We start from the raw sequence: 11960 nt of genomic DNA on the forward strand, positions 1-11960 counted from the left end.
CTGAACTACCCGGTAACAGAGTTCATCATCTAGAATTTGCCTTTGCAGGCTTGTCTTAGCTTATTCCAGAGCCAACATCTGTGTTCTTCCTTTAAATTCTTATTTGAGGGAAACTGGCTCACTTGGCAGACAGAGTTACTGGGACAAATATAACTGGACCTCAATGTAATTCCCTCATGGGCAGATGTAGTCTGACGTTTTTGTTACTTCTTGTTGTTTGCCGAAAGGTCTTGCAAGACCAGATTGGTTGTTGCTTAGATTATAAAGCATTATAGATTATATACAGTGGAAAACAGCAGAAATACATGAAACTTGAAAAATGAAGAATCCATCAAACTTTTGCATCTGTGATTTTCCATTGGTTTGGGACCTAACCATTTGATTTTGGCATTGTACTCATGTTCATGTCAATAAGATAGCTAAACCTCTTGGGAATTACTGTCTCTTAATCAAGCCCATCATTAAATTGTGTACACAGAAATGGGCCCAGAGACTGGAGTTCCTGCCAAAACCCCAGAAGCCAGAAAAGAACATCAAGATTTTAAAAAACATTCCTGTAAAACATTTACCAATGTTTGTGCAAGTCTTAGTCCATCCCTTCCATTGCTGCTTTCAGTTGATTGAGAGCATAAGGTGCTGTGTTTCCTCTAAGTCAAGAGAAGCCTCTGGAGAATAGGAGTCATGCCTCTTTTCACCTTGATGCCACATGATCTTAAATTTCCTCAAAGATTCTCTTAGATCCCCCTCGGGACTTCTGCACTCTGCAAAACCCTGATTAAGCAAGGATCCTATTTGTTTTAATAGCCTCAGATTTCACTCCCTGAGTGCCACAGCGTGTCTGGAGTGCCTGTGGAACTTAAGATTTTAGATTGACATCTGAAATGTGTTTATTGCATGCTCATAGACTGAAATGTGTTTATTGTTATGCACATAGAACGTGCATCGTTATATAAACGTTTAATGTATGTATAAGCTTGTATTATTTTTTCCTGTTGCACTTCCTTGTAGCTAAGAACTGTTCTGTCTAATTCGTACGTATATTTTAAGAACAAATGCAAACAAATACATCGTGTTAGTGGTATAAGCACAAACCTAATGGAAGCATGCAGTTCAAGGTCTGGATCTGCCAGATATTTACTATCACCTGGTCATTAGGTTTCAAACAGTCTATGTGTGTATTACGTGCACATAGAAATATACTGTCAGCTGTAAGGATCTAACACTGAAAGTTGGATCTCCAATCTTATATTTTCTGTATTTCCAGGTTTTTTTCCACTTCCCCCTCTAATTTGAGCAAAGTTTGAAATTAAATTGTTGTCCTTGAAATTAAATAAATTGTAGAAAACAGTAATTAGGCATGAAACTTCTTTTTAACTCTTGTACAAAATTTGAATCTATAATCAGCAGTGGCTAGAGCCAAAAGGAATAGCTCAGGAGTTAAACTGACCTGAAGTGCATTCCTTTTACTGACTTCTGTGTTTTTCTCAAATGAAAAAACCCAACCAAACAAAGCTCAACAAACAATCCACACAATTGGTGCACAGATGGTACAGAGCAGAACCAGATTCCTCTGCAGAACTGTAAAGCTTTCATCCCATGCAGTTTCTACACTGATACAGATTTTACCCATCCATCTGAGCTGTTAAGTTTTTGTGCACTGAGTGTGAGACTCATAGATTTGGCTCCAGCATCCACTCACCCCCACAGATAGGGGTATGTCTTACAGACTTTCCTAACACAGTGCCAGAATCTGTCTCCTCCTGCATGACCTGATATACCAGCTGCAGGTGGTTGGCAGCTCCTCTCATCCCCTGCCTCCCAGCGTGCTGCTCTGCCCAGTGGGACAGTCTGCCGCGATACATGTCCACCAGCTCTCCCTGAGGGGTTGGGCTCCAAGAAACCTGCTGCCAGGTGTGTTTCCTGGCTGCAGCACAGGAACTTTGGCCTCTTCCCCACCACGAACCCCAACACATAGATATGTCTCCTGCACAGGACCAGTCTGCAGTTTTGTCTTATTCATTGGAAAAGAGGAAACATGAGAGCACTGAGCCATTTGTAAATGAAGTTATGCAAAGCTACAGTCAGTTTTGTTTGCCAGAGCTTGAAGATTCGAAAAATTTGTTCGCATATTTCTTCCAGCTTGTATCAAATATTCTGGAAAGTCATCTGCTTCTTCAAACATCTTTTTGGTCCTCTGTTGTATCTGGGTAAATGTATCTGAGGACTGCTGGTTTAGTGGGCTTCTACTTTTGTACTGATAATGCACTAAATTGTTGTTCTTTCCCAGACAACAAAAATAAATATTTGATTTGTTGTTCCATAACTTATTCCACTTGTGTGGCTTCTTAAATTTTTGCTTTTTTCAGATCTGGCTCAGCCATATTTCATCAGGCAAGCTACCACCAAAGCTTGATGGGAGATTTGTCCAAGTAAAGGCTTTAAGATTTGACATGTATTATTTTGCTGTGTCTTTGTACTGTTACTGTCTTTCATTTGATTTGGAACATGGATAATTATATTCTAGATTTAAAACAACAACTTTTTTTTTTATAAATAAAATATTTGTTTTACTATCCAACGCCTGGAAACACCTTCAAAGAGGTGATTTGAGTATCTTATAATTTTCTGTACACCATAAATAGTTACTTGGAATGTGCTTCTAGTTGTCTGCCCTAAAAGGAAAAAAATACTGACCAAAAGAATTTAAAGTGCTTAAGAGTTTTAACCACAAAGGATACACAGAGAGGCTAGAATGGCACATGGTGCTGAGCCTGTCAGATTCTTAAAATACCAACAATTTGGTGGTCTATAATCCTGTCACTCTTTTCATGTATCTGAAAAAAAATGCTTAACATCCTCGTTAATTGAAACTATAGCTTTCAGGCAAGAGATTTGATTTTTCCAGTATCAGTGCTATAAAATCAGGGAGGATTTAGAGTGAGAGCATAGGGTTCTACTTTCTAAAAAACCTACTGAATCTTCATAAAAAGATTTTGCAAAGGAGTTTACTGAGAAGGGTTCTCTTGTGTATCATGTTATCCACATTTTCTCTTTTCCTATTTTTATTGTAGAACTTTACAATCTTCATGTTTTAAAAGCCATGTGTTCCTTTTTCTTCCTGCCTGTGAGAATTAATCCTTTCTTTGTGATTTCATTCCACTGAATTTTTATGATGTCACAAAAGATTAGATTCAGAGAAAACCTGAGAACTGATTGAAATCAGTGCTCATGATTTTGTAGGATTGAGCTCACTGAAAGAATTGTTATGATGTCACAAAAGATTAGATTCAGAGAAAACCTGAGAACTGATTGAAATCAGTGCTCATGATTTTGTAGGATTGAGCTCACTGAAAGAATTGCAGTCAGCTTGAGGTATAATTTTCTAACAAAAGCCAATGAGCTTTTAATATGAAGTGGTCCAAGAATATATGAAGCACAAGGATGAATATTTCAAAATAAAATGTTTTCCAACATTTTCTCTGAAGGATAAAAAAAAGGGTACTTGTATTAAAATCTAAGAATAAAAAGATTTTGAACTAAAAATGGTGGTACTTAATAGCACATAATCTACAGAGTATGAACCTAAAGATATTCTAGAATAAACTAGAGGTTTGCCATCATTACCTCAATCATCTTATAATTATTTGCTTCAATATATTTATTCAGAGATTCCTGGTTGTCTTCACCCTTTACTTATCTATGTCTTCCAAGAAAAATTACATAGAACCAATAGGACCAATGAAGCAGTAAATTGCAGTGCCTCATGAATCTTATTTATTGAGCCACTCATGGTTTGTGTTGCAGTTTGGATTTGGGGAGTTTGTTAGTTTTTTTGGTGAGAAATAAAGTTTTCCTCTCCTCAGCAGAAACGGTGGTGATAGCAGAGAAGGATCAAGCCATTCCGTACTTCAGTAGGTGCATCAGTCAGCATCAGAGTCTTTCAATATGACCAGTTTATTCTTTATGGATACCATTCTTAAGTTCTTTCACTGAATAATTTGAGACAGAATAGGTGCTTCTTTCAGCAGAACAACGGTGGGGAAACTACCTTTATCATCTTCTGCTATATAGCATGTGCTTGCAGACGTCCTTATCCACTTGTCAGCAATGAAATTGTGGAAAATAATTGTTGAGGATAGGAAGCCTGAGAATTTATAGCGTGCATGTTGAGTCTACTTGATCTTGATGATAAGGCCAGACCTTCATTTCCCTCAGGTGTATGTACATCCTTGACAAATTTTCTCCAACTGACAGCAGCAAGGTGTTCAGGACAAAGATAGAGGGTGTCCTTCCACCAAAGGACATCCTGGGGTTAGAGCAGGATGCTTGTGTGTAATGGGAAAGATGGAATCTTAAAAGGCTCTGCGGACCTTTTACTAAAATGAGAAGGGGGACCAAGTCACAGATGTGAAACTTGTCTCACATTGAAGTCTGACCACGTATTCCTATAAGCAAACTATGTGTGCATTTGATCTTTGTCAATACTAGCAGACTTGTATCTGGGAAAAGAGTGAGACATGAATGGTTTCTCAAATGGGACAACTACTTTGTTGTTTTTTTTTTTTTACAAAATACCTGTTACAATTACCTTTATTTTACAAAATACCTGTGTTTGTATTTGATGTTTGGCACATTTTAAATTCCATACAAAACAATCTGCCTGCACTGTGATGTGATATCCCTGTGACTTCTGCTCCCTAACTGGATGGAATGGGTTGTTTTTATTTCTCTTAGAGTCTGTTTTCATTTCTAGACTAAAAAGATTTTAGAAAAGGTGCAGTCTTGTAGAAGTGTTCATAAGCTCTTGTCACGTATCATATATTACCCAAAGTCTCCTAGGTATTCTTTGATTTCCAGGTTTTCCAAACATCTCTTTCCCAGATACTTTTTGAATGATTATTTCCTTCAGCTTGCGTTTTTCCAGAATGAATCTAATTTTGGGTGATATCCAAATCCCATTGAGGTCAGAAGAATGTCTCCTATTGACTTCAGTGAGCTTTGGATTTGTTCCTTTATTTCCTATTTCCAGAAGCCAAATTCTGCACACCTTATTGTTTTAATAGGAATTTTGTACAAGCAGGGCAAGCAGTGTTGGCTTCCATAGTCTGATATTTTCAGACTCCTTTGCAATGAATTTCACTCTTTTCACTAGCATTTATAATGTAAAATACAATTTACAAATGTAGGTGCTGTTTATCTGTCACCATGGATAGCTAATGGAAATCTTAAGTAATATTGAGTGAACTCTGTTGCATTCAGTACCACCTCTTTCCAAACCCAGTATATGTTCTTCCATTACCTTTTCCTTAGGTCTTTTAATTACTCTGCAGTTCATAAGGCTTTGTGAGGGTTTGGGAAAATATGAATAATTTGTGGGTAAAGTTTTGAAAGGCATTGTAATCACATATAAAGTCCAGTTGCAGGCTATATTCTATGTATAACAACTCTTGCCCAGATTCAGGAAAGTGCTTTAACATGTGCTCAAGTCTATCCCTGTTAAGAAATGCAACTAGATTCTTAAATGTAACTGGGACTTTGATCTCAATAAAAGTTAAGGAAAATTTTATCTTCATTCCTGAATAGAGAGATCTTTTCAAATAGTGTCTTCTATATATTACCAGTTCTCTAAGATGAAAAATTCCAAACTGTTCTAAAAAGGCTATTCATCACTGCATTGTGGTTATCTCTGTAGTGAGTGTGCTATATATTTTGTCCAAGATTTGTCATTTAAATTTAAAACTGAAGTGAGTTTAGTGGAAGGCCACCAAGGTAGCCAGGGATTGAAGCATTTGCCTCAGGAGGAGAAGCTGAGGCTTGTTCAACTTGAAGAGATGGCTTTTGGGGGACCGTGGAGAATGGAGTCAGTGCTGTGTGATGGGATGATTAGAGATAGTGGACAGAAGTTGAAACAAGACAAGGTCAGGCTGGATTTAATGAAAACCATGTGCCATGCAGTCAGTCAAGAACAGATCAGAATCTCAGCAACCATAGCCAATTACCCAGAGAAGTTGTGCAGTTCTTGAAGGCTTTAAGTCCAAGCTGCATATGAATAAGTTGGTCAGATCTCATAGCTGACCCTGCTTTCAGCGGGAGGCTGGACAGGATGAACTTCAGAGGTACCTTCCAACCTGAATTACCCTGGGATCTTTTGATCCTATTAATTTCCTACTGTTGATTATGGTTCTTATCTGCTCTTGGTCTCTCTTTGGGTCCATAAATTTTTTTCTTTATAGCATATAGGCAATTGTTTTTCTAGAAGGAGAAGAGATGCTGGAAAGCAAAGACTAGAATTCCTTGGACTTCCATATGAAAAGTATTAACCAAATTTCTCCCTTTTTCATTACTCAGTACCTCCTCCTCTTTGTATACCAATTTATTTGTCAGTGGTTCATAAATTATCTAGATGATTCCTCTATGATCTGTGGATGCATATGTCCTCCTTCCGGTTTATATTTTTTCCTAGCTGTTTTACTAAGTACTTGTTATAAATAAATGTAATAGAAAGATTCTGCTGCTCTAGTTGCTCAGGAATATTTTCCTTAGTTTTCCTGTTAAAGATTATTTTTTAAATTATTCCTTTGTTCTTTAATTTTTTCTCTTTAATCTTTTGTCAGTTTGAATGATAGTTCACAGAATCACAGATCACAAAATGGTTGGGGTTGGAAGGGACCTCTGGAGGTCTTCTGGTCCCACCCCCCTTCTAGAGAGTTGTCCAGGTCCATGTCCAAATGCCTTTTGAACATGTTCATGGATGGAGATTCCACAACCTCCCTGGGAAACCTGTGCCATCACCCAGACACCCTCCTGGGATAAAGAGTTCCTGATGTTCAGTTGGAAACTCCCAGGTTTCAGCTGATGCCCATTGCCTCTTGCCCTGTTCACTGGGCACCACTGAAAACCTGTACAGCTTCAGGTATATATTTACACTAAGAACTTTCTTTTCTCCAGGTTGTACAGTTCTCTCCTGCATGGACTTATGGAGTTAAGACATTTTATTTTCATATATAACACAGAACCTGCAAGAGTAAAGACCAGTAAGTGAAGAAATCTAAGAACAGGTAGTTAATACAAACTATTCATGTGCCTAGAACTTTAGCTGGGCTGTATGTAGAATTACAGATTGACTGAGCAAGTGAAGCCCACTTTTTCAGACTATGGTTTGGTGCTTTACTACCAAAAACTTTAAAATTAATATAAATTCCTCTATTAAAATTAGGTATGGGTTTTTTCAGTATTTTTCCTCCTCATTCAGTATAAGTTTTAGTTTCTGGTGTGTCTGGGGCAGGATACTTCTGTTTAGTTTCAGTATCCTCTACAAATGTACAAACCTCTTGTAGAATGTTTCAAGGATCGTTAATCAACAGGGACATACTCTACCCAGAAAAGTTAATCTGTGAAGAGATACTACTACACAGATACTCTTTCTACACAGAAGATATTAATAATTTCTCAAAGGTGGCTTTTGTGGTGTTGTCAAGTCATAGTACATAATGGACAAAAAGGTCTTGATTTGGTCAGTGAATGAACTTATTTGTCAAAAAAAATCTATACTTTGTAAAACAATGTCATCCCAAGTGGGAACAAGAAAGGCAAATTCTTGAACATCTCCAGGGGAAAAAAAAAAAAAAAAGATACAATTTAAAACTACTTGGGGTTGTTTGCATTGTAGTGTTTGGTTAAAATAAAGACCGTCATTTGAAACACTTTCAATTTTTTGTAATGAGAAAATTTGAACCTTTTTTTCCAGAAATGTCTGATTGATATATATCTACATTTTAGAAGTTTTTTCCACTTTCTCAAGAAAAACATAAATTTAATTTAATTTTTTTAAGAAGGGGTTCAGTGGAAATAATTTTTGGTGGAGAGTTGTTTGACACATTTTTAGCACTTTGTGTAAATAATTTAACTGAAATACCTCAGTATTCTTTCTATGAGAGAGGAAGTTATATAGTTTATAAGGATAATTAGTTTGTATTTATGAAGCACTAAAAGACAGAGAAGATTAATCCCCAAATGAAATTATCAAAAATACTGCGGTATTCTAAAAGATGCCAATGAAATTAAAAGGCACTGTCAGGAACACCCTAAATCATGGATATGAATTAATAGTTAGTTTAATTAAATCATTAAAATCTCTGTAGACTTTGTTTTCTAGAGTTATATCAGGCAGCCATTATGTGCAGAAATGTGTACACACCTTTTATTTTCCTACTTATAAATGGCATTTAATTTCATCTGTCACTTTCCCAGCAAGTCATTTGGGAATGATGCCAAACACAATTTTGATTTTTACTGTCCTGAGTAATTTCAGATCATCAGCAGAATGTATAAAGTTGCTGTTTAGTCTGTGTTTGAGGATACTCAGGAGCAGCCTGAGCAGCAGAGATTCCAGCAGAGAGCTTGTAACACCTTGTGAGCACCTTCTTCCCTTCTGACAGCTGGCTGTTCATAACTTCTTTTCCCTCCTAACTTGAGAAAAGCTAATAATGCTCAAGAAGACCATTCCTCTTGTGCTATGGTAGCTTCGTTCTTTCAGAGGCCTGTGAATTCTCCCAGAGCTCCATGGAAATCCATGGCATATGCACCAGAGTATCCAAGTATGGAATTGCAACACTGCAGTTACCAGATCATCTTATCCACATGCTCCTTTGGACAAGCCTAACACATTTTTGAGACATGACTTCCATCTGCATATCTGCATTGATTCTTCCACAGTTAAAATCTCTGTCACAGCTGTAACTCCCATCATATTGCCATACTAGGGTAGACTTGGTAAAATATGCAGTCTTTGTCTTCCAAAATTATTTGGATATTTACCCTTTGATTCCCCCAAGTATTATTTTGCTTCTTTTTTTTCCACAGAAAAAGGAGGTAAAAGTGAACAAAACACCACTTCCCTTTCTGACCAAACCATTAGCATCAGCGAGTTCATTAAAGAACACTTATAAAGAAAACCAAACTACAGAAATTTATTTTATGCAAGGAAAACAAAACAAAACAACACAACACAAAACAAAACAGAACAAAGAATCATTTAAGATAAGATCCTGAATCTGTAATAATTAGTTACTAACCTGTAACTAATTCAATATAATTTTCTTTATGAGCTCTCTGGTATTATTTTCTGTGTTTTGATTTTTGGATACATATGTAGGCAACTTTTACAGAAAGAAAATTAATCTAGGCTTTGGCTCTCATTCAGCAATGTCTGGCATATACACATCTGAGATCTGTAATAGAAGAGACATGCACATTCACAACAGTATCATGTTTCTAAATTTCACAACAATCTTCATTTTCAGGCCTTCATACTTTGTAAGTGCTAGATTTCCCTATTGTGTCACTTGGCTTTTCTGCCTGTGGAGCACTGAATAAAGCATTGGTAAATTCAGATTGAAATTGCCCGTGCTCTTGACATTTTCTGCTGTCGAAAATGTAGCAACAAACAACTCAATTCTGATTTTCATCTTGCTTTAAACTTACAGAGATGGTGTAACTGCTGCCTGTTTCTAATTATTCCTGAAAAGCCAGTAAGAGGTAGTAGGAAGGGCCACTCAGGGAATGATTCAGAGTAACCTGGAAGCTTTAGCCATTGTTCTTTGATGGATGATGTTCTCCTTGCTAAGCTTGACGTGTGCTGCCCAGACCACAGGTTGTTTGTAGTGTCTGTTGCATCCTGTTCTGCTCAAGGCATGAAATCACACTGATGGGGGTTCAGAGATGGTGACGATATTATTTTTCTTAGAAGTAGTACAAAGTAAGGAAACAGAAGGGGCTTATGGAGGTGTTCTATTGGTAACAAAAACTTCTGTGGAAAATTGAAATCTCTACAGCTCACCAATGACATCAGCAGTTACCAAATATTTGAGCCCATCACTACTACACCCTTATGACAAATGCTCAAAACTGGATGCCTGTATTAAATTGGTTCCTGAATTTACAATGATAATGAGGTTTTTAGATAGTGTGATGTTTAGCCGTGTTGTACCTCATACCCATTCACTGAGATTTGTGGATATCTGTCACTGAGAATTAACAACTTTAGTGATACTAGGAAGACTAAATACCGATTTAAAAGTTTAACATTAGATTAATGAACGTGCTAATATTTTGATCTATTTCCTAGAAATTTTTCTTTTTTTATCTTAACTCACCCACAGTGAGTAAAGCAATATTTAAATGTCTCGGCCTTGTAGTTACAGCATTTTAGAATCATAGAATGGTTTGGGTTGGAAGGGACCTTAACCATCATCAAGACCATCAACCCCCCTGCCACTTTCCACTAAACCACATTCCTCCAAGGACCATCCAATCTGGCCTTGAACACTTCCAGGAATGAGGCATCCACAACTTCTCTGGGCAGCCTGTTCCTGTATCTCACTACCCTCTGGGTAAACAATATCTTCCTTATATCTAATCTCTCCTCTTTTAGTTTAAAACCATTCTCCTTGTCTTCTCACTATCTGTGTAAAAAGTTGCACTCCCTCTTTTTATAAGCCCCTTTTAGGTACTGGAAGGCCACCATGGATTCTTCCTGGAGCCTTCTCTTCTCCAGGCTGAACTACCCCAGCTCTCTCAGTCTGTCTCTGTAGGAGAGGTGTTCCAGCCCTCTGATCCTTTTTGTGGCTCTCTTCTGGACTCACTCTAACAGGTCCATGTCTTTCTTGTCTTGAGGACCCCAGAGCTGGATGCAGAATTCCAGGTGGGGGGAGGGCTGAGCAGAGGGGCAGAATCTCCTCCCTTCACCTGCTGGCCACACTGCCTTGGATGCAGCCCAGGAGTTAAAACACACTCCAAAAGTTTAGTATTGGTACAATCAAATACAAAAAATTGGTGAAGATTTCTTAAAGACACATAGAGTGGAAGCAAAATCCTACCAGATGAAAGGCAAGTTTATTGCTTTTCTACACTTCTAGGTATGAGGCATTGAGATAGAAAAGCCCTGTGTGAGCTGGATGTAAAATGAGCAGTTTCAGAACGATGGTGCTTTATTTTATGTAGACAAATAAATACATGAATAAATGTGTACAAAATCCCTCATCTAACTTTGATTCCTGAGGAGTCTTGATCACTCGTCGCTTCCTGGCTTACTGCATTAATGCTACTATTTAATATGGATTCTTTTCTATTTCACTTAACACTGTTCTCGCCTTTTCTTAAGTAAATCTCACTCATCCTACCTCCATTTCTCAATGATGTGTTTATTTTCACAGTTCTCTCAACCATCTCTTGCACAGGCAAGCTCACTGACCATTTTTCAGTAACTTTTGAGACCTAAGAATGTACATTCTTCACATGATCAGCTGGTAATTTAGAATCTAGGTCTCTTCATCCTCTTATTTCCTGGCAGCTTTGTCTAAAAACTATCATGGGGCAGGCAGTCATCCTCAAGTGCTTTGTGCAAAAGCTGATCTCTACATAACTCAGATAGCTGTTGTCTTTAGGGATCGCCTTTATTGAATGCCCATTGTTCACTGTTATGTGCTTACCTTAAGGTATATTTATTCAGTGTGTCACATGAGCATCTGCACAGCAGATAACAGCAATTTGTGGAACTTCAGTCCTAAGCTGCAAGAAACCTTTTTGTAATACAAGCTGCCTCATCCCTCATGCTCAAAAAAAAAGGAGAAAGCTTTGAAACATACAATGAAAATTAACTGATAACTTTACTATAGCTTAATATATATTTTTTTCTAATTAAAATTCGAATTCTTTTTTCTAATTAAAATGGAAAGTTCTTCAAACAGCAGAATCAAGATTTATGTTTTTCTTATCAGGGATAGTATTTACAAATAAAGCTCCTGAAGATAACCCATCTTCCAGGCTAATTTTTTTTTTAAATCAGTGCCAGAAGCAGGCATAAATTCTCCCTTTCCTATATTCACTGTTGTACCAGTGATTTCTTTGCTGCCTCTGCCATACACAGGGCATTGCTGGTATTCACATAAGATTAATTATGG

The 11960-nt window shown here is 37.3% G+C and overlaps 2 long non-coding RNA genes across 2 annotated transcripts in view; one reads left to right on the plus strand and one right to left on the minus strand.

Annotated features, from left to right (window-relative positions):
• Positions 1 to 11960, plus strand: part of LOC146435941 (uncharacterized) — a 48983-nt gene that overhangs the window by 36239 nt on the left and 784 nt on the right. The gene's annotated exons all lie outside the window — the stretch shown is intronic.
• LOC146435942 (uncharacterized) overlaps positions 1 to 11960 on the minus strand; it is a 98703-nt gene that overhangs the window by 5070 nt on the left and 81673 nt on the right. The gene's annotated exons all lie outside the window — the stretch shown is intronic.

The sequence above is a fragment of the Lichenostomus cassidix genome, chromosome 5 (assembly GCF_008360975.1).
Source record: "Lichenostomus cassidix isolate B80296 chromosome 5, HeHo_3.0, whole genome shotgun sequence".
NCBI lineage: Eukaryota > Metazoa > Chordata > Aves > Passeriformes > Meliphagidae > Lichenostomus > Lichenostomus cassidix.